The following is a 24,741-nucleotide window of genomic DNA, read 5'->3' as shown; positions in this document are numbered from 1 at the left end:
TCGCTGACAAGGTTCCCGGCTGCACTAACACTCTTTCGTAGTACACACTGGAGGGTGGGCAACTCAGGTAAAATAGAGCCAGTTTGTCCAGGGGCCTCCAAATTGCCTCTTTTTGCTGCCAGTACAGGTACGGACTGTCTGACATGCCTACTTGGATGCTGTCATCGATGTAATCCTTTAACAGACAGACGCATGCTTGTCGCTGCTGCTTTGAGGATGCAGGTGCGGCTACAGCCCACACAATTCACAAAGACAGAAAAAAAAGAATTTTTTATTTTTTGTGGAGCGCACTTTGAGGGTTACACCACCCTTTAACAGACAGACGCACGCTTGTCGCTGCTGCTTTGAAGATGCAGGTGCGGCTACTGTGCATACATTTCACACACACACACAGAAAAAAATAAGATTATTTTATTTTGGTTGGAGCGCACTTTGGGGGTAACACCACCCTTTAACAGACAGACGCATGCTTGTCGCTGCTGCTTTGAGGACAGTATCCTCATTCCCCTTATTCCCCTTCTCTAGATCAGTATCACCTCCACACTGCATCAACCCTAATAATCTCATTCTCCTCTCACCTCTTAACTCTGTCCCTCTCTCCTGTTCCCTCTGGAAAGCCAGTTTTGTCTATAATAAACTGGTCTCCGTTCATGAGCACTTCATCTTCAATGCCTGGATTCTCCTAGCCATCACCAAACCCTGGATTTACCCCTCTGACACCACTGCTCCTGCAAAATTCCTCCATCACTTGGCTTCCTGGCTCTTAATTTTCAAATGGGCCATCAAGACCCATTTCTTCCTCAATGCTTTCCAGCGCTCATCCTAACCCACTACTCTATGCTCCTTCCTCACTATCTAGCCCATCTGTGTCACCCCTGTTTGTCTGACCCTCCCCTCAGAATGTAAGCTCTCGCGAGCAGGGCCCTCTTTCCTCACGTGCTTCTTCTTGCCTTACTTTTACTTTCATTCACAATGGCACCTAAAACTGATTACTGACACCCTGCTGCTTATTTAGGTGTTATGCAGCAATGTATATAAATCATGTACTTGCACTGCATTGTCTGTACTGTTAATAGCTGTTGTCTTGTGTGCTCATTTGTTTCTGTACTCTGTCAGGCGCTGCGGAACCCTTGTGGCGCCATATAAATAAAGGATAATAATAATAATAATATGCAGTGACAGTAGACTTGTCAGAAATTGTTGGCACGTCCTTCAGTCCAGACCAGATGTCCAAACCGGCCCTTGACTTATGACACAGGCGCACGCTTGGCGCTGCTACTGTGTTGATGCACGTGTGGCTACATCGCACACAAGTCACAAACACAGAGAAAAAAATGTTTTTTATTTTTTGGAGCACTTTGGGGGTTACACCACCCTTTAACAGACTTATGGGACACAGGCGCACGCTTGGCGCTGCTCCTTTGTTGATGCACATGCAGCTACAGTGCACACAATTCACAAAGACAGAAAAAAAAGAATTTTTTATTTTTTGTGGAGCGCACTTTGAGGGTTACATGACCCTTTAACAGACAGACACACGCTTGCTGCTGCTGCTTTGAGGATGCAGGTGCGGCTACAGCCCACACAATTCACAAAGACAGAAAAAAAAAGAAGAATTTTTTTATTGTTTGTGGAGCACACTTTGAGGCTTACACCACCCTTTAACAGACAGACGCACACTTGGCGCTGCTGCTTTGAGGATGCAGGTGCAGCTACAGCCCACACATTTCACAAAGACAGAAAAAAAAGATGAATTTTTTATTTTTTGTGGAGCGCACTTTGGGGGTTACACCACCCTTTAACAGACAGATGCACGCTTGACGCTGCTGCTTTGAGGATGCAGGTGGAATCTAGATGGGATTTGGAACCGGGGACACACTACCTCCATCAATTGTCTAAATCCTACTGCACTAATGGCAGATACCGGACGCACGTCTAACACCAACATAGCAGTCAAGGCCTCAGTTATACGTTTTGCTTCAGGATGACTGCTGTCATACTTCATCCTCCTCGCTAAAGACTGTTGGAGGGTCACAGAAAAAAAGAAGATTATTTTATTTTGGTTGGAGCGCACTTTTTATGGGTAACACCACCCTTTAACAGACAGACGCATGCTTGTCGCTGCTGCTTTGAGGACAGTATCATATGCAGTGACAGTAGACTTGTCAGAAATTGTTGGCACGTCCTTCAGTCCAGACCAGATGTCCAAACCGGCCCTTGACTTATGACACAGGCGCACGCTTAGCGCTGCTACTGTGTTGATGCACGTGTGGCTACATCGCACACAAGTCACAAACAGAAAAAATTTTTTTTTTATTTTTTGGAGCACTTTGGGGGTTACACCACCCTTTAACAGACTTATGGGACACAGGCGCACGCTTGGCGCTGCTCCTTTGTTGATGCACATGCAGCTACAGTGCACACAATTCACAAAGACAGAAAAAAAAGAATTTTTTATTTTTTGTGGAGCGCACTTTGAGGGTTACACCACCCTTTAACAGACAGACGCACGCTTGTTGCTGCTGCTTTGAGGATGCAGGTGCGGCTACAGCCCACACAATTCACAAAGACAGAAAAATAAAAGAATAATTTTTTTATTGTTTGTGGAGCGCACTTTGAAGGTTACACCACCCTTTTAACAGACAGATGCACGCTTGGCGCTGCTGCTTTGAGGATGCAGGTGCGGCTACAGCCCACACAATTCACAAAAACAGAAAAAAAAGAAGAATTTTTTTACTGTTTGTGGAGCGCACTTTGAGGATTACACCACCCTTTAACAGACAGACGCACGCTTTGCGCTGCTGCTTTGAGGATGCAGGTGCAGCTACAGCTCACACTTTTCACAAAGACAGGAAAAAAAGAAGAATTTTTTATTTTTTGTGGAGCGCACTTTGGAGGTTACACCACCCTTTAACAGACAGACGCATGCTTGTCGCTGCTGCTTTGAGGATGCAGGTGGAATCTAGATGGGATTTGGAACCGGGGACACACTACCTCCATCAATTGTCTAAATCCTACTGCACTAATGGCGGATACCGGACGCACGTCTAACACCAACATAGCAGTCAAGGCCTCAGTTATACGTTTTGCTTCAGGATGACTGCTGTCATACTTCATCCTCCTCGCTAAGGACTGTTGGAGGGTCACAGAAAAAAAGAAGATTATTTTATTTTGGTTGGAGCGCACTTTGGGGGTAACACCACCCTTTAACAGACAGACGCATGCTTGTCGCTGCTGCTTTGAGGACAGTATCATATGCAGTGACAGTAGACTTGTCAGAAATTGTTGGCACGTCCTTCAGTCCAGACCAGATGTCCAAACCGGCCCTTGACTTATGACACAGGCGCACGCTTGGCGCTGCTACTGTGTTGATGCACGTGTGGCTACATCGCACACAAGTCACAAACACAGAAAAATAAATGTTTTTTATTTTTTGGAGCACTTTGGGGGTTACACCACCCTTTAACAGACTTATGGGACACAGGCGCACGCTTGGCGCTGCTCCTTTGTTGATGCACATGCAGCTACAGTGCACACAATTCACAAAGACAGAAAAAAAAGATTTTTTTATTTTTTGTGGAGCGCACTTTGAGGGTTACACCACCCTTTAACAGACAGATGCACACTTGTCGCTGCTGCTTTGAGGATGCAGGTGCGGCTACAGCCCACACAATTCACAAAGACAGAAAAAAAAAGAATTTTTTTATTGTTTGTGGAGCGCACTTTGAGGGTTACACCACCCATTTAACAGACAGACGCACGCTTGGCGCTGCTGCTTTGAGGATGCAGGTGTGGCTACAGCCCACACAATTCACAAAAACAGAAAAAAAAGAAGAATTTTTTATTTTTTGTGGAGCGCACTTTGGGGGTTACACCACCCTTTAACAGACAGACGCACGCTTGTTGCTGCTGCTTAGAGGATGCAGGTGGAATCTAGATGGGATTTGGAACCGGGGACACACTACCTCCATCAATTGTCTAAATCCTACTGCACTAATGGCAGATACCGGACGCACGTCTAACACCAACATAGCAGTCAAGGCCTCAGTTATACGTTTTGCTTCAGGATGACTGCTGTCATACTTCATCCTCCTCGCTAAGGACTGTTGGAGGGTCACAGAAAAAAAGATTATTTTATTTTGGTTGGAGCGCACTTTGGGGGTTACACCACCCTTTAACAGACAGACGCATGCTTGTTGCTGCTGCTTTGAGGACAGTATCATATGCAGTGACAGTAGACTTGTCAGAAATTGTTGGCACGTCCTTCAGTCCGGACCAGATGTCCAAACCGGCCCTTGACTTATGACACAGACGCACGCTTGGCGCTGCTACTGTGGTGATGCACGTGTGGCTACATCGCACACAAGTCACAAACACAGAAAAAAATGTTTTTTATTTTTTGGAGCACTTTGGGGGTTACACCACCCTTTAACAGACTTATGGGACACAGGCGCACGCTTGATGCTGCTCCTTTGTTGATGCACATGCAGCTACAGTGCACACAATTCACAAAGACAGAAAAAAAAGAAGAATTTTTTTACTGTTTGTGGAGCGCACTTTGAGGATTACACCACCCTTTAACAGACAGACGCACGCTTGGCGCTGCTTATTTGAGGATGCAGGTGCGGCTACAACCCACACATTTCACAAAGACAGAAAAAAAAGAATTTTTTATTTTTTGTGGAGCGCACTTTGGGGGTTACACCACCCTTTAACAGACAGACGCATGCTTGTCGCTGCTGCTTTGAGGATGGAGGTGGAATCCAGATGGGATTTGGAACCGGCGACAGACTACCTCCATCAATTGTCTAAATCCTACTGCACTAATGGCGGATACCTGACGCACGTCTAACACCAACATAGCAGTCAAGGCCTCAGTTATATGTTTTGCTTCAGGATGACTGCTGTCGTACTTCATCCTCCTCGCTAAGGACTGTTGGAGGGTCAATTGTTGCCAGCTGACCCTTTACTTATGGGACACAGGCGCACGCTTGGCGCTGCTCCTTTGTTGATGCACATGCAGCCACAGTGCACACAATTCACAAACACAGAAAATATTTTTTTAATTTGTTTGGAGTGCCCTTTGGGGGTTACAGCACCCTTTAACGGACAAGCCAGCTGGCCCATTACCTATGACACAGGCGCACGCTTGGCGCTACTTTGTTGATGCACGTGCGGCTACTGCGCACACAATTCACAAACACAGAAAAAATATTTATTTTTTTGCACTTGGGGGGAGCACACCTGATGGACAGAGCACCCCTTTAGGACTGGGACACTGCACAGGACTTTGGAGTGGACACAGCCCCTATGGACAACAGCAGCACAGCGCAGCACAGCACAGCACGACACTACACTGCACTACACAGCCCAGCCAGCCCTAACTCCCACCCTCCCTCTTCACTGTCCACAGCCGAGTGAGAAAATAGCGCTGACGCGGGTACCTTATATAGAATCCAAAACCCGCGAGACCCGGATGGCGGGATGATGACGTTTTGCCTCGATTTCCGATCCGAGTCAGGCGGGAAAAGTCGAGCCTGACTCGGATCGGCCTCGGATCGGGGGGCTCGGGGGGTTCGGATTTCAGAAATCCGAACCCGCTCACCCCTAGAAATTACCTGTGTTAACTTGGACGCCCAAGCCGGTTGACTGGATTCTGCAGCTGAAGTCGCCTGCTGCAGGGCCATAAAGCAACTGACACAAAGGCCTTCCTGCTCCGGGTCCTGAGGAGAAATGGCGCTGACACATGTTTTACAGGTGCAAATCACTGTAGTACCCACCTCCTTGGGAGTCTTATATCTGGACATTCTGAGACTCGCAGAAATCCCCAATAAATAAGGTTATGTGTAGCAAAAAGGGTCTCAAAGTGCTAGTATATAATATGTAAATTTACTGAGAGCTGTACTCTCCCCTGAAAGGGATGTTCCCCAGGTGACCAGTAACTACAGCAGGTACACAGACAGAGAGAAGTACAAAACTCACATGCAAACAGACCGCTCAATGCAAGAAATGTGGGCAATAGTGCTCAACAAACCAGCCAATGTAGCAGGAAGGAGTTAAATGTGCATAACACAGCTGCTGGGAGAAGGTTATTAGAGGAGATCAGAGTCCAGATTCTCTCCATGATGTGAGAAAATGGCTGCTCAGCGTTCAGAGAGGAGAGGATCCTGACTGGGGTTTGCTGGCTATGGAGGGAAAGCGCACTCCAGTGTTGGGGGAGGGGCTAACAGGGAGCACCCACCTTGCCCATCTGGCTGGACCCTGGAGACAATGGCCGCTGCTGCTATTAAGCAGCACCCTGCTCCATAAACTGCCCTGGTGGTCTAGGGGAAAGTGCGGGAGACCAGGAGCCCCCACTGCCAATACCTCCGGTGGTCTCCAACATCAGTGGTAACAGCCACGAACAAGCGGCTCTCGGTGGTCTGAAGTCCGCGTCGCTTACCCAGTCGCCAGTGCTGCGGCCACTGGTGCTGGGGCATTGGCGCGGCAATGTGGGTGTCCTATAGGATGCCTCACTGCTCACTCAAGTACAAAATAAAGACAAATAAATAAAGTCATTGCAGGGGACCACCTAAAGCAGCCCCCCTAAAAATGGTGCCCAGCTCCTGCCTTCACCAAACTCAAGCTGGCTGTCGGTGGCTGGGGGTGGGGTATAGAGGAGAGGAACGTGGGCTTGTGGGTATTTTCAATTAACTGTTTGGTGCCCAGACTCTCCTCTCCAGACTATACCCAGCATTGTTCCTGTGCCCCTTAGTGGAGGAAGCAGAAATAGTGAGTGTGGCATTAATACTTGCAGGTATTTAGAGGCAGAGGGATCTCTTCACTCTCTGGATGTTGTCAAGGCTATGTACATATAATTTATAATGGCTGCAGGATGGATATTTTTGTCCTCTATGATGTCCACAAGAAAGGGTGACCAGAATGCAAGCAGACTATAGCTAGATGGATTACTTAAATATTTTGCCATGCTTATATCAGTGCAGGGCAACCTGTTTCCGAAAATGAGGCACTTTCTATCAGATCAGTGAGAGCCTCTTTGGCAGTAATGCACAAGGACTTGGCCGAGCAGTCGCCTAGTCTTCAGATAACACATTCACATGCAAAATGTACCTTCTCATAATGGCAGCTCTTATACATTTTAAATGTACTAGTATCCTCCTAGGGGATGGTTTAAAAAGCATGATTTTTACCCTTGCATTAAGACCTTTTTTCACTGAGATTTTAATCTCTACAATCTTAGGGGAAGATTTAGTAAAAGGTCAGGTTTGGTGGCAATTTCAATACTATAACAGAATGACCATGCTAGGCAGTCACCAATGTTATGTGGTAGACAGGTAAAACTTGTTAAATCTGTAATAAACTGGGAATGAGCTGCTGCTATCAATAGCACAGTGGTCACTTGGCAAGTATATCAAAAGGAAAGAAGGTGATAGCGCAAACTGTGTTATACTATTTATGGAGAGAATGGATAAACAGTGTGTCTAAGGGATTACACTTAATTAACTTATCAGAAGGCAGATGTATGTAAAAAACATATATTTAATAAAAATGAATAGAATCAACATTGCATGTTAAAAAATAAATACTGTCAATAATAGATAGATAACTCATATAATATGTTTATCCATTATCTCCATAAATAGTATAACACAGTTTGCGCTATCACCTTCTTTCCTCTTGGTAGCATTTTCAACCCGCTGCCCAACGCCAGTAGTTTTCACCTCCAAACTGTTGGATTTACTAATCAGCAGTTTTCATTTAAACCCGCCAGTAGTGGGTTTAAATTAGAGATGAGCGGGTTCGGATTTCAGAGATCCGAACCCACCCGAGTATAGGTGATCTGAGTCAGATACAAGTTGGCTCGGGTTTTCTCAAAACGAGGCAAAACATCATCATCCCGCTGTCGAAATCTCGTGGGTTTTGGATTGTATAAAAGGTCTCGCGATCGCCGCCATTTTCATTCCCGCTGTGGAGTGAAGAGGAAGGAGGGAAGGGGTTGTGCTGTGCTGTGCTGTGCTGTTGCTGACTGTGTTTAAGGGGTTGGCTACTGTTGTCACTTGTCAGAGGCTGGCTGCTGCTTAGGGGCTGTCTGGCTGTTGTCCACTCTAGTCCATTCTAGGGCTGGCTGCTGTGCTGTACTGTGCCTGTATTACTCTGTCTCTATATTAGGAGCTCTGCTGCCGACAGAAGAGGGGGGTTTCAGTGGCTCCTGTGTCACTGCAGTCCATAAGGGGTGCTGCTGTGTTGTACAGGGGGTGCTCTGTTCATCAGGGGTGCTCTTCACCCCCAGTGTGAAAAAATTAAAGACATTTTTTTTCTGTGTGTGAGCTGCACAGGGGTGCTGTCTGTTTATCAAGGGGTTGCTGCCTCGTTCAGGGGTGCTCTCCCCCCCAAGTGCCCCAAATTTTTTTATTAATCAATCAATGTGTTTTTTTGTGTGTGTGTGTCAGGGGTGCTGCCTGTGTCATTTATCAATAGGCTGGTGCCTCGTTTGGGTGCTCTACCTCCCAAGTGCCCCCTAAGAAATGATTAATCAATCAATGTGTTTTCTTGTGTGGGTGTGTGCACATTAGCCACACTTATCACCAGCAACGTAGCTGTGCAGGGGTGCTGCCTGTGTCTTTTATCAAGAGGCTGGTGCCTCGTTCGGGAGCTCTCTCTCCCAAGTGCCGACAAAAGTGCTCTCCCTCCCAAGTGCCCCCCCCCAAAAAATTATTAATCAATCAATCAATAAAACAATCAATGTGTTTTTTATGTGTGTGCGAGTAAGCCACATTTATCACCAGCAACGTAGCTGTGCAGGGGTAACGTTTATCAAGAGGCTGGTGCCTCGTTCGGCTGCTCTCCCTCCCAAGTGCCCCCCCAAAAATAATTAATCAATGTGTTTTTTTGTGTGTGTGTCAGGGGTGCTGCCTGTGTCGTTTATGAAGAGGCTGGTGCCTCCTTCAGGTGCTCTCCCTCCCAAGTGCCCTCCCCCAATATTATTAATCAATGTGTTTTTTTTCTGTGTGTGTGCGCGCGTTAGCCATGGCATCACAAATGCCTCTGCTGAGATTTGCATAAACATTTTCAAAGATGAAAATAGAGGATATGGTTTAAAGAATGAATTAAAGCAGCTAAAACTGCATTTTCTGATTATAGTGTCCCTACTCCCTATCCATGGCCCCACTACCTGAATTTCAGTGAGACAGAGGGGCAACTCCATGCAACCGTATTCCAGAGTGCAGCTGCTCCTCCTGTAGCCCAGGTCAGAAGATGTGTAGGGGGTGTGATGATGATATGGACTAAAATGGAGCTCACATCCACTAAAGTGGACAATCTAACAGGGAGCGCAGCTGTAATTTATACACAAGATAGGATGGGATGATGATATAGGCTTGGGTGATGGTATAATCTGGGGTGATGTATACATCATCTTCTTCACACAATATTAATTTGTCCCCGCTGGAATCCCCCATTAGAGGTGCCTCTGTAATTTTTGCACAGAATTGATGGTAAAGGTATTTCTCGTAGAATTTGTAGTTAATTTAGATGGACATCATCTTTTCCACATTTTGGGGAAGTAGTCTCAGGGCGATCACTGACAAGGTTCCCAGCTGTACACACTGGAAGGTGGGCAGCTCAAGTAAAGCAAATGCAGTTTTGTGTAAGGGCCTCCAAATTGCCTCTTTTTCCTGTCAGTAGTTATTTACATCTCTTCAGATCTGTGTCCATTGGGAAGAAAAAAACAATGTCTTCATCCCTTTTGGGATGAAAATCCACTCCCAGCAGCAGGCATGGCTCTCAAGACACAACGTAAAACTTAAACCTTAAATGTTGCATTGGCTACTCTGTTCCGCGTGTCCCCAATACAGTACCTGCTCCGGGTAAGTGGACAGTGGGTACAATGGCAGTTTGAACTGAAGGCCACTAACTATGTTTTTTTATATCCCTGTACAGGTTGGGAAATGCTTTTTCAGAAGGTTTGCAAAGGATTATTTAACAGTCAATTGTTTTTGGAAAGCACTCTTCCTGGTCCCCTTCTGGGATGAAAATCCACTCCTAGCCGCAGATGCAGGCGCAGGATTCTCATGAAAGACACAACCATAAGGCCTTAAATCAGGGGTAGCCAACCTTGGTCTCCGAGAGCTACTAACAGTTCACATTTTCCAGACCACCCAGCTGGTGCACAGGTGTATTCATTACTCAGTAACACATTTGAAATGATCCACAGGTGGAGTTAATTATTACATTTGTGATTCTGTGAGACCTGGAAAACACGCACTGTTGGTAGCTCTCAAGGACCAAGGTTGGCTATCCCTGCCTTAAATCATAGATCTTATGCTTGTCCACATATCTGTGCTGTTTAAGTGGCACTTTGAGGCCACTAACTATGTTTTTTTTAATGTGTAAAAGAATATATAAGAATAGTGATTTTGGCGCAAGATAATTTAGTTAAATAAATATCAGCCCAATCCTTTTCACAGGAACCTGCCCAAACAACAGGTAGAATGATATTGCATAGAAATATGGAGTGGAAAGGATCAAAGGCGAAACAAATATCTTTATGTACTTAGACAAAATATCACAATGATTGTATTAAAAAGATCGATCTCATATAGGCAAAAATATACTTATACCATGGAGTGTTACATGCAGCAATTCAGTGTTTCGATGATAGTCAATAAAATGAAAAAAAGAAAAAATATATCAAGGAGCAATGTGTAGTAATTAGAGATGAGCGGGTTCGGATCTCTGAGATACGAATCCACCCAAATTTAGCAGATCCGAGTTGGATCCAAGCAGGCTTAATTTTTTTTGCCTGACTCTGATCCCAAACCGAGGCAAAACTATAGTCTGAATCTCACAGTTCGCGAGCTTTCATCTCTATGATCAATGTAGTATATAAGGGACCACACGATGGACACCATTTCACTGAACAGGGAGGGTGGGTAGTGTAGGGCTGGGAGAGGTGCTGCTGCTGTCTGCTGTGTCCTGGGCTGGTGTTGATCCATTCTGGGCTGGTGCTGTCACTGTGCTGTCTGCTGTGTCCATCTGGGCTGTTGCTGATCCATCTGGGCTGTCTGTGCTATCTGCTGTGTCCTGGGCTGGTGTTGCTCATCCATTCTGGGCTGGTGCTTTGCTGTCTGCTGTGTCCATCTGGGCTGGTGCAGATACATCTTGGCTGGTGCTGTGTCCATCTGGGCCCAAGTTCTGGATTCAAAAAAATATATATATATAGTCAAAAAAAAATCAAAGTGTCTTTTATATTTTTCTGTGTGTGTGTGTGTGCATGCGTGTTAGGCTTAACTGCAGTACCGCACAAGATCCAGCCAGCAACGCAAGTTACAACCTAGTGCTGCTGCCTGACTCCAGTCGTGATTAATCTGTGCTCTGGGCCCAAGTTCTGGAGCATGTCAGCCACACCTGGCTGTCACTGTCATCGGCGTAGGTGTTCTGTGCTGCTGTCTGTCAAGGGGCTGCTGCCCAAAATAATAAATAAACAATTGTTATTGTGTGCATGTCAGCCACACCTGGCTGTCACTGTCATCGGCGTAGGTGCGCAGGGGTGCTGTGCTGCTGTCTGTCAAGGGGCTGCATGAATATTGCAATGAAAACTTTTTTATGTAAGTTATTGGGTTACAAAAAGTTGTTTTTTAAATCTTAAACATAGCAGAAATGTTATCCTAACAGCTTATAAAGTTGTGTGCTCTAAAAAACTAAAGCCTATATTTATATACAAATCTATATAGAGTCGACATCCTAAATTCTAAAACTGTTCTATTTAAAAATGTAAACAAAAGTCAGGAGAGGCCTCAGAGAACATGAAAAAAGATGCTCTAGGTGCTGAACTTCAAGGGATTTCTCCATCATGTTCTGCAGTGTGGAAAGGTTTCATTCACATGGTTTCTATAAAGCAGTGCAGAGTTACAGCCTTCAAAGTGTCTGGCTATAACACCCATTTTTGCCAGGAATTACCAAAGATTATTACAAGCAAAGGATTCATCTGTCCGGAATCTTTCAGAGGATTCATGGATCGTATTTGGCCTGAATGCACTAAGACATCCAGTGAGTCTGTCACTGTGTTCTGTAGCCCACTTTATTCCTACCTGAATTGCAAACTTAAATATGGAATAGTAAGCAGAGACAACATGGAGGTCTTTGTTATTCCGCTGCCTGCATGCCAACCAATACCTCCCAGACTACACACACTGGGGGGACCAGGTCTTGATAATGACCATTACCATCTGTTGCTAGGCCTTCTTCTTCGAAACCATCCATCCTGGACTTCCTTTCCAAAAAGGGTGAGCAGGGTACAGAAAGAGGAGTTGGATGTCCCTGATGACATTTTTTTCCATCTATAATAGATGATGTGGAGATATAAGAGCTTCAGATATTGGAACAGGGGCTCCCACCTATTTGGCTTCCCTCCAGAGAACAGAGCTCTGTTCCTCAGGAAGTGTCTATGCCTGAACTGATAGGTAGGAAGTCTCTGTCTGTTGGTAAACACCCTTCGGGAGATGGCAACCCAAAATACCAACAACTATAATAATGTGTCCACTGATAACCAGCCTGATCCCTTAACAGCAACATACCCCATATGGCCAACTCATAACATGACACCCAGTTTGCAGCCTCCTCTTCCTTATGACACTAATCCAGTCGCCATGGTTGATCAAACAGCCATGTGTGGTCCACCCAATTTTTGACCTTCTACATTCTAACATATTCACATATCTAAGAAGTGGACAGTGGGAACAATGGCAATTTGAAGGCCACTAACTAACTCTGTTTTTTTTAATGTCCTAGTACAGGTTGGGAAATTCCGTTACAGAACAGAAGGTTTGCAAAGGATTATTTAAGTCAATTGTTTATTTATTTTTGGAAAGCACGCTTCCTGGTCCCCTTCTGGGATGAAAAAAATTTACTCCCAGCAAGCAGGCATGGCACTCAAGAAAGAATTCCCAAGAAAGACACAACATAAGACTTAAACCTTAAATCTGAAAAATGTTGCATTTGCTGCTCTGTTCCACTTGTTCACATATCTCATATGGTTAAGTGGACAGTGGGAACAACGGCAGTTTGAAGGCCACTAACTATGTTTTTTTTATGTCCCTGTACAGGTTGGGAAATGCCTTTATAGAAGATTTGCAAAGCATTATTTAAGTCAATTGTTTATTTTTTTTTTTGGAAAGCACTCTTCCTGGTCCCCTTCCGGGATGAGAAAATCAACTCCCAGCAGCAGCAGCCATGCTCAAGGATTCCTCTGTGGCAAGGACTGATGTAAATGTACTCACATTTTTTTGTAAATGCCTCCTCCCCTCCCATTCTCCCTCATAAATTTTCTTTTGAATCAAAAAACAAAATTCAACCCTTCCTGTCCCTACCTTCAACTTCATACATACTCCAACTCCCTAAGGCCTCTCTTGAATAATAAAAGTGTTTCCTGATGTGCCATGTTTGAAGTTGAACTGCCACATGTTTGTGCCGCCCACTGCTGCAGCTTAGTTTAGTCAGCCAGCTATCTTGGTGCAAATTTTGGGCCTAACCAAGATGAACAAATCAATGTTGTGAGCTGTGAGGTGGTCAAAATTGACTGGAAATGAGTGGAAATAAATGTTATTGAGGTTATTAATACTGTAAGAACAAAAAAAAAAAGGCCCATTTTATGTGATTTTAGCTGTTTTTTTAATTTTTTAAGAAAAAATCCAGATCCAAAACCAAAACACGAAAACAAAACACGGAGGTGAGGTTTTGGCAAAACTAATCCAGATCCAAAACCAAAACATGTGGGTCGGCGCACATCTCTAGTAGTAATGTTGTCAATTCAGATAGTTAATTTCCCCTATTCGGTGGGTGAAAAATGAAGAAGTGAGGTAGTATCCCCAAAGGTTTGGACAGATCCTCACCACCACTAAACGATGGAATATAGCATACCAGAGACTCACTTTAGTCAAGTGTGCGGAATACTTATAAAGGTATCTTTACTCCACCATGTGTTGTAGGAATAATGTTGAGACGCACTCCAACTCACATAAATCATGGTAGGGATTCGCATATAAAGGTTTCTTTTAAGCTCAAAGACGTGCGTAATTGATCTCAAAATGATGTTAGAAGATGTATTTTATTCCAAATAAAATAATTTTAAAAGTACCAATAGTACGACCTGGTTCTTAATATAAAGATTCATAAACATAGTCCAGATAACAACAGGATGGAGAGACGGAGCAGTAAAATATGCAGGAAAAATTTCCAAAAAAGCAAGTAAAAGAGGTCTGGACTTTAAAACTTGTTATCTAAAAATCCAGCATACCTCCAATAAGCACAATTGATGGAGTCTCTGTGAATGTCTTCTAAGTAGTTCTCAACTCCCAGCACCAACGCCGTTTCCAGTGAGTGAGTAGTGTGGGTATTTATACCACATGACTGGATGACATGTGATTAATTTCAATAAATGAATAAACATTTGCTAGTGCATATATATGTATACACTAGCAAACGTTTATTCATTGTCCATGTACAGGTTGGGAAATGCATTTCCATGTGGAATGCACTACTAGAAGTCTTCCTGGTCTCCTTCTGGGATGAAAAAATCCACTCCCAGCAGCAGGCATGGCGCTCAAGGATTCTTCTGGGGCAAGTACTGATGTGAGTAAAACATTTTTTTGTAAATGCATCCTCCCCTCCTTCTCCCTCATAAATTTACTTCGGAATAAAAAAATGATATAAAATTTACTACCAAACCTTTCCTGTCCCTGCCTTCAACTACATGCATACTCCAACTCCCTCAGGCCTCTCTTGCATAATAAAACCATTTGTTTCCTGTTGGAAGTTGAACTGCCACGTGTTTGTGTTGCCCACTACTGCCGCATAGCTTAGTCAGCCAGCTAGCTTGGTGCAAATATTGGGCCTAAACTGGATGAAAACAATATAGTGAGCTGTGAGGTGGTCAAAATTGATTGGAAATTAGTGGAAATAAATGTTATTGAGGATAATATTACTATAGGAACAAAAACAGGCCCATTTTATGTGATTTTAGCTGTTTTTATGATTTTTTTAAGAAAAAGTCCAAATCCAAAAACAAAAACAAAAAACAAAACACGGAGGTGAGGTTTTGGCAAAACAAATCCAGATCCAAAACCAGGGGAGATCCAGATCCAAAACCAAAACACGAGGGTCAGCGCACATCCCTAGCTTAAATTGCCTTACCACTGGCTGTTTGCTCCAAACTGCCGGGAATAACTCACCGCAAAACAACCACATCGATGTAGCAATCAGAAGGTGGGTACTCCCAGTTCACTTTTATCGAAAGGCAATCATTATGTACTGCAGAAGGAGAAAGATAACACTAATAATATAAAAATACTTTTGAAGGGGCAATATTATTTTATTAATATATTTCAATATTTAATTTCATTAAGATAACTACATTATACATCAGTTATATTAAAGGTAATATTAATTGGTGTTAAAAAAAATGACATTATCAAGGAGGCTCCATTTATAGAGGCATATTCAATTGGGCGCGAGGTTTAGCGGAAAAAAAAACCTTGTGCTCAATTTTGGATTAACATGAGTATGCGCACTCCCGATACCCGCGAGAATCCAATTAAAAAAAAGTGGTCGCAGGGTTTTCAGCTCTAAAAAATCTGCTCCGCATAAAAAAAAAAAAATTCTGCACCTCCCCTATATCTTCTCACTGGAGAGGAGGCTGCTGGGAGGCTCCAGGGGCTGCTGGGAGGGGCAAGGGCTGCTCTGAGGTGTAGTTCTCCCAGCGCCCATTCCAACGGGTCACACATACACCTGGGTTCTCACACACACACACACTCATACACACTTACAAACACTCACACACTGACATACTCACCCTGCTGCAGAAGACCCAGCTTCCGACACTGGATGAAGAAGACAGCGCTGCAGTAGGTAAGTAATTAAGGACTAAGTAAGCTAATTCGAAACTTCCAATTTCTTAATTTGATAGAGCAATAATATGTGTTTATAGTAAAGAGCCAATATTAATTGTTAATTGGTGTTAAAAACCTCGCAGGTGCAGGAATTTTGCTTTTCTCGCCCCCAATTGAATATGCCCCATAATAAATGTTGACTCTGTCATTAATATAATTTTTAACACCAATTAACAATTAATATTGTCTCTAATATAAATACATATTATTGCTCTATCAATGAAACATTATTTTTGCACCCAATTATAGTAATAAAATAATGTTATCTCTGTAAGAGTATTAATGAAAAATTCCTTCAGCAATACAAAATGATTCCCTTCATTAAAAGTGTATTACCTTCTGATTGTCCACACGGTGTTTGCTTTTGTAAAGCCAGCAGTTTCAAAACTGCTTAAAAACTATTTATCACATCTACTTTTTATTCTCGTTGTTTAAGTTTAACAAATTGTTGTTAGCGAACTGTGGGCCTGATTCAGAGCCGTTCGCTATTTGCGGTCGTTCGTTCAAAAACAAGGGGTGGCTATTCAAATGATCCGTTCGCAAATTGCAGTCTGTTCACACCTCTAAGTCTGAACGAGCGAGCAAAACATACGCTCGTTTATTTGTTAAAAACGCCCCCTGGCCGGTCGCACCATACGTCATGTCCGCTATTTATTAGATTAATCGAGTACATCGACCAGCGTATGAACTGCTCGCTATTCTTGTGGTTGGTTTTTGCTACCACAATCTTGCAAGCAGTTCTGGCTATAAAATAACCCAGTGACGTGGTCAATGACGCTGCTGTATTAATTATGCACACACATAAAACGCCCGTTTTGACCTTTAAGCACGCCTGCGTTCTGATCTCCACTCCCCGTTTTCAAGCACCTTCCCCTGTTACCACCCACATATGCCTCATTCTGTCACTCAAAATAGCAGGCATTCGCTATATTGCGAGCACATGAATTTCGGCCGCACTGACTGGTTCGCGCATGCGTATAACGATCCGTACGCATGCGCAGATGTGCGAACATCGCTCGGAACGAGCGTACTGCCGCTAGCGAGTGGCTCTGAATGAGGGCCTGTGTTTTTCTCGCTCTCTTCAATTCCTCCTTGTTCTGTCCACAGTGATCAAGCACGCCCCGAAACACACCACCCAACTCCGCAGTGCTGCAGCGTCTCTGTCCACAGTGTGTCCCGATCACTGTGGCCACAGTGATTAGGCACTTCAAAGACACTCCCTACCTGGCGCTTCAGAGAAGCAGTGGCTCATGGTAGGCACAGCATCACCCTGTGTCCCGATCACTGTGGCCACAGTGATCAAGCATTACCTGGCAGCTTCAGTGCAGGTGTGGTTCATGGTAACTGCTGCTCTGCCCAGTGCCCTGATCACTGCTGGCCACAGTGTTTGGGTAGCCTAGTGTTACGCCCACCCAGTGGCCCCTCTCCCAGGCATCACCTCAGCTGCTGTTATGGTCTCTTGCAGGACTTTTTGCCGCCCATTATTGCCTAATCAATGCTTGGAGTTTGTCAGAATTTGTGGGTTTTTGTTTGTCCACCCGCCTCTTGAGGATTGACCGCAAGTTCTCAATGGGATTAAGGTCTGGGGAGTTTCCTGGCCATGGATCCAAAATGTAGATGTTTTGTTCCCCAAGCCACTTAGTTGTCACTTTTGTCTTATGGCAAGGTGCTCCATCATTCTGGGAAAGGCATTGTTCTTCCCCAAACTGTTCTTGGATGGTAGGAATAAGTTGTTCTTGGAGGATGTTTTGGTACCATTCTTTATTCATGGCTGTGTTCTTAGGCAAAATTGTGAGTGAGCCCACTCTCTTGGCTGAGAAGCAACTCCACACATGAATGGTCTCAGGGTGCTTTACTGTTGGCATGACACAGGACTGATGGTAGCGCTCACCCTTCCTTCTCTGGACAAGCATTTTTCCAGATGCCCCAAACAATCTGAAAGGGGATTCATCAGCGAAAATAACTTTACCCCACTCCTCAGCAGTCCAATCCCTGTACCTTTTGCAGAATATCAGTCTGTCCCTGATGTTTTTCCTGGAGAGAAGTGGCTTCTTTGCTGCCCTTCTTGACACCAGGCCATCCTCCAAAAGTCTTCACCTCACTGTGCATAAAGATGCACTCACACCTGCCTGCTGCCATTCCTGAGCAAGCTCTGCACTGGTGGTGCCCCAATACCACAGCTGAAATAACTTTAGGAGACGGGCCTGGCACAACTATTGAACCTCTCTCCTTGAAGTTCTTGATGATCCGATAAATGGTTAATTTAGGTGCAATCTTACTAGCAGCAATATCCTTGCATGTGAAGCCCTTTTTGTGCAAAGCAATGATGACTGCACGTGTTTCCTTGCAGGTAACCATGGTTAACAGAGGAAGAACAATGATTTCAAGCTCCACACTCCTTTTAAAGCTTCCAGTCTGTTATTCTAACTCAATCAGCATGACAGAGTGATCTCCAGCCTTGTCCTCAACACCATCACCTGTTTTAACGAGAGAATCACTCACAGCTGGTCCTTTTTTGGCTGCGCTAAAATGCAGTGGAAGTGTTGTTTTTGGGATAAAGTTCATTGTCATGGCAAAGAGGGACTTTGGAATTAATTGCAATTCATCTGACCACTCTTTATGACATTCTGGAGTATATGCAAATTGCTATCATAAAAATTGAAGCAGCAGACTTTGTGTAAACCAATACTTGTGTCATTCTCAAAACTTTTGGCCATGGCTGTACACTATGTTTATAGAAATATACAGTATGTTCTTGTATATTGCCAGCTCCCATACTTACTTCGTTCCTGCCGGCTGGCCCTCTCCTTCTAGGGTTATCCCATCTGGGAGCAGTTGGGCTGCATGCCCAGGCTTCCACTGCGTGCTTACAAACTTTCTGCAATTATTATATGGCTATACAGTATATAATGTATGTGAAAATATATTAACACTAATACAGTGAAGTTTTTTATTTTTAAAACATAAAACTATTTTTTTCAAAAATGTCCCGAAAATTGTTGATTCAATTTTTTTAAATTATCACATTATGTAAATATTAGCTGTTTAACCACTTGACTAGTATGGTTACATTAAATGTGACCATGCCAGACTGGGTTCTTCCTAACACGGTCGCATCAGATGTGGCCAGTCAGAAATGCCTACTAGGCAGCTGCCTATATCAGATGGACCTCCTGGCCCCCTTGCACCATCTCCGATGTGTCCCGATCACTGCTGACAGCAGTGATCAAGCAGCCCACCCACCTGGCATGGCTACAGAGCAGCCATGACTGTATCAGAGCTCTGCTGATGTGTCCCGATCACTATAGCCAGCAGTTAACAGGCAGTCAGCGGCACCCCATCCTGAAACTGTAGACACTGCTTCTGTTGCCCTGATCACTGGGGCCAGCAGTAGTTGGGAAGCTCAACAGCATCAGTTCTCCCTCCTGTCGCCTTCAGAGCAGCAGAGTCTGCACTAGAAACAGCAGCTCCGGCTCAATCACTGCTGGCCACAGTGATCGGGCAGTCTCAAGGGTGTGTGTGCATGTATGTATTATTTATCAGTTATTTATATAGCGCATACATATTCCACAGCTCTTTACAGAGAATATTTTGGCCATTCACATCAGTCCTTGCCCCAGTGGAGCTTACTATCCATGGGGTCTATTTATCAAGCAGTGAAAATTGTGGAGAAATGAACCAGTGGATAAGTTGCCCATAGCAACCAATCAGCTTTCAAGTAGCTTCTGAAGGACCATTTAGTGTCTGAAACGCGTTAAGCTGAGGTTTTCTACAGGACTTATCGGTGGTGGTGGTGGTGGTGGTGTGGCAGTCTCCTTTTTCTGAGGATTGGCGCAAACAGGTTTCCAGGACTTGGAGACTCCAACCTTTATATTTTCCAGTTGAAGGGATAACATTCTATCTGCTGCTACCATGGATATGGTGATATATGCCTGATGTTTTATTTTTCAATGTGAGTGTGATGTTTAATAAATGTGTTTTATTGCTTCAAAAACAATATTGCACTATTATAGTCTTCTTTAAGATCCTAAAATGAATACTGAAGAAATACAAAGCTTCAACAAAAGAAATGCCTAGGATATGGTGATATATGCACATTTTTACAGTCTATATGTGAGCACAATACTTGGCATCATTTAAAATACTTTATTTCTGAAACAGTATTATACTATATGTTTTTCTTATTTTTTGTGGGGGTCAATATCTCTTGGAGGAATATGACTGCTTGAAAAAGCATTAAAGCGTATGTAAGAAATTATTACAATATTTTGAGGAACACGTATCCGTGCGCCGGTGTGCAACACTACCTTGCTGTGAGCATTTATCAAGTACAGTCTATAAAATAATAGGTAGCGGATTGGTTACTATGGGCAGCTACTCCACTAGTTCACTTCTCCACACTTTTCACTGATTGATAAATAGATCCGTGTTCCTTATCACATGCACATACCCCACGAGGTCTAATTTTTTGTTGGGAGCCAATTAACCTACCAGTATATTTTTGGAGTGTGGACGGAAACCCACACCAGCAGAGGGAGAATATACACACTCCACACAGCTAGGGCCTTCGTGGGAACCCATGACCTCAGCACTGTGAGACAGTAATGCTAACCATTACACAATCTGTTTTACGTGTGTAGAACAGGTCCTATGATCACAGCGCCCCCTGAACCACAGCCTGATTTACAAGCTGCGGCCGTTTGGGGCCATCAGGCTGCATTCCTGGAATAGAGGGCATGACATCAGTTTCCTGAGAGCGATGAGGCTAGGGTCTGCATTGTAGTACCCATTTTTTGGCTCCGCAAGCGGCCTGAGTAGTCTTCATCTTACGCAGCAGGATCTGGCCAAGCTGAGTAGTCTTCATCTTACGCAGCCTGGCCAGAGCAGTAACCATCATGACCAGTGATCCAAGTCAGCGTCTACGTAAGCTGCACTCGGATCACAGATGCATGTAGGAGGTGTCTATTTCCTAGAGACCTCCTGCTGCATTTGCAAATTAGTTGATCGGTATTGCACAGCCACTTCCCTGCAGCTGTGCAATACCTTCCACATCTGAACCAGGCCCCTTTGTTCAGGCATAAAGGCATCGTGGTCTGCTGTGTGAGACACGTAACAGTATGCATGGGCTATTCCTACACAACCTATGAGCACTTCCTGTTAATTTTTTCATATGTTCACAAAAGTTATAAAAGTATTTTAAGTTATTATATTTAGACTAATGTTTTTGTCTAATAGTTACTATGATTTGCCGCATGCTAGTAAACATGTTTAAAACAATTTTATCTCCTTTATGTTGTAGATGACTAATACCACAAGGAAATGCTAACTATTAAACCTGAAGCTGCCTAAAATACAACAAATGGCCAATTAACATGTCTTATACTACACTTGTGGGGAACAGCTGTTATCGGGAACACAGACTCCAAGTTACTGAATTATATGGAATTTTCTACATTTCTGTTACTTATGTAATCATTGAAACATCAGAGTATTGCTGCAGCCATTTCCATTATCCCCTATGTATCGAACGCTGCATAACCTCCATTATCTATTTAAGCAGATACAGTGTCTATAAAAAAATAAAGAAAAGGTAATCACGCCTGTAGGCTTTTACAACATAGAACCATAATGGACTTACATTTATACTCACTAATCAATACAAAGTATTCAATAATGTACCAAAAACTTATCTAAAATCAAAACATTGTAAACAACTGCATTTGTATTCTTCCTCTAGCTATATTTATATTAAATTTCCTCTGAAGTAACCAAATTTCACCACAAGTCATGTAACTAGTTAATTGGAACCCACCAGTGTGCGGATAAGGTGTGTCACAGGATTGCAGAAGAAATACATCTGCATCTGTGAGCTCCCCCAGGTAGTTGGAACATTTTCCATTTAAAGACAACAAAATGAAGACAAAAAAAAAACATTCTAAGCAGAACTGGGATAAGGTCATTGACAAGTACCAATCAGGAAAATGGTACAAGAATATGTAATACGCCAGTGGTTCCCAAACTTTCTTGAATCATAGCGCCCTAGACTACCAGCATATTTTTCATAGCACCCTTATGCCAAACATTTATTGAGAAATTCAGAAAAAATATTAATTGTGCTCATCTGTCATCCTAAGGCTCAGTTATGGGGTTGTGCTTCTGTTGGTACAATATTTCTGATTGGTAGCCGCAAGCACTGGTTTTGCCTATCCTACTGACCATAAATAATTTGACTAGGTCCCAGACTACCAACCCAAGGTTGGGAACCACTGTCCTAGGCACTGAATATTCCCTGAGCCAGTTAAGTCCATCATAAAAAAAATATGAAGCTCTGCCTATAACAAGATGTTCTCCGAAATGCAGTGACCTGGTGAGAAATGCAGTAGTAAGGGAGACCAATGACAACTTTAGCAGAGTTTGTTTTCCAAGACAGAGATGGGTGTCTGTAAATATGCATTGTACAATGTGCTTCATAAATCTAGGTTGTACAGGAAGGTGGCAAGAAGAAAGCCCAGCTACAGTCTGCACAAAGACACGTTAGAGATATTACCATGTTGAAGATGATTCTATAGCAGTGTTGGCTAACCTTGACACTCCAGCTGTTGTGGAACTATATATCCCAGCATGCCCTGCCACAGTTTTAGCATGCCCTAATAGCAAAACTGTAGCAGTGCATACTGGGTTATGTAGTTCCATAACAGCTGGAGTGTCAAGGTTAGCCAACACTGTTCTATAGTACGAGACCAAAATTTAAATCCGCAGCCTACAAGAGCGATTGGACTTCAAATATTTATCTTCCAACAGGACAATGACCAAAGCATATGTTGCTGTCCTATAATGTTCACCATCAAAACTTAAAGAAGCTTGAACAACTGATAGACTCTTAAACGAAGAGACTCAAAGCTAGAATTGCTGCCAAAAGGTGGTTATGCCAAGTATTAATTTGAGGGCTAAAATCTAATGCAATCACTTATTTTCAGTTTGTTACTAAACACTTTTGACAAGTGGTTGGATTTTCTTTTGCCACATTATCCATAAGTTGATTCATTAAAGTTAAATCCATCATGGTTGCATGTTGCTGCACAGCAAAATTTGAGAAGGGCTCAGGGCTTTTATTAACACTATACATAATGATGTTTTGCCATTTGTCCTATTCATATTTTAATAGTAAGGGATCATTAATAGCTTAGGTAGAATTTGTACACTTAATGTTTCAGTTGCAAAACCATCTAAGCAAACTGCTCTAAATATGGTGCAACCATCGAAAAGATTGATCTTGCTACCTGCATACCTCAGTTTTTCTGATGAACAGCAGAAACCACAGGACAGCTCCAAAAAGTTAAAGAATGCCAAACAGGTGTTTTAAAATGCTGTGTATCAGGAAACAGGAGTCCTGCCGAAATCAAGATCTCTTGGACACGTAGAACAGCTTTCATAGCACTTAAACCAGTGGTTCCCAAACTGATTTCCATGGCTCCCTCGCGTGCTGCAGGGCACTTCCAGGGTTGCCACGAGTTGGTGGTCCAGGACCAAATCAAATTATTTTTATGGTCAAAGTGATAAACACAAGCACAACCCTGTCCAACATCACATAACTGAACCAAAGGATGACAGTTAAACAATTTACTTAATTTAATATTTTTGCTGAGTGTCTCAATAAGAAACTTTTGAGCTAGGGATGCTGTGAAAAATATGCTGATGCTCTAGGTTGATTAAAGAAAATTTGGGAACCACTGATTTAATGCAAGCTTTTGAGAACTGAATCTAATACCACTTGAGAATGGCTGCCAGGCACAGGCTCACACAACTCTCAGCAGATCGGAGAGGGGAACAAGGAAGAGGTCATAGCACAACTAAAGCTCAAATAGAAGTTCCAACGATCCTCTGCTCACTACAGTATGCTACTATTGTTGCCATGGTAATCACATAACATTGGAAAATCTGCAGAATTGTCAGTCATTAATAGCAATCTGAAAAAGGTAAGCACAAATGGTACATATAAAAGGATGAGACTTACAATAAAAGGTGCACAATAAAATTGTTGAAATTCAAAGTTAACAATTTAATTTAAAGTATTTTGTACTAGCATTTTAAAATATTGTGATTTGGAAAATAAAATTAAAATCAAGGCACCCATTTGACAGTTTTTTATTGCCCTCTCTTTACGTAACAAGAGCAGATGCAATTTCTTCTATTTGTCCCTCCCCTTTGCTTTATTATCCTCTGTGTTACACTGTACAGATTTAGTAATAACCTAGTTTTTGTATTGATAACTATATTGAAGTAGTTAGTTCTACTCTTTTCAGTGATATTTCCTCTGATTAACTACACACAGATTACAGAAGTTTTTCACAGGGACCAAAATCATGCCCATTAAGTCACAGAGTTCTACTCTTGTATTTGTAATGTTGCTGCAAGGAAATTTATAAACAATGTATTTGCCAATGTAGTCTTCATTTCAATTTATACATCAATATTGATGCCTTCTAAGCTATATTCATTCATTGGTTCCAGTCACACAACGTAGGATACTAAGTTAACACAGGCTCTCAAATGCTTTAATATAGAACACATTGGTTGACATGTCACCAAGGTCTTACTGCTCAATATAGCCACAAAGTTTGATTCTACTTTTCTGGAATACAGAAAACAATATAACACCACAACGCATCGAGGAGTTTTTCATAAAATGGGCTAAAAGTTAAATAGTTCTTTAAAAAATAATGAGGTGAAAATGTTTATTTTTGTACAGATGCAATTCAGAGAATTAGTATTATAGTATTAGTTTATATTATGCAAT

This window comes from Taudactylus pleione, unplaced genomic scaffold (assembly GCF_031769625.1).
Source record: "Taudactylus pleione unplaced genomic scaffold, aTauple2 ptg000037l, whole genome shotgun sequence".
NCBI lineage: Eukaryota > Metazoa > Chordata > Amphibia > Anura > Myobatrachidae > Taudactylus > Taudactylus pleione.
This window is presented reverse-complemented; position numbering follows the sequence as displayed.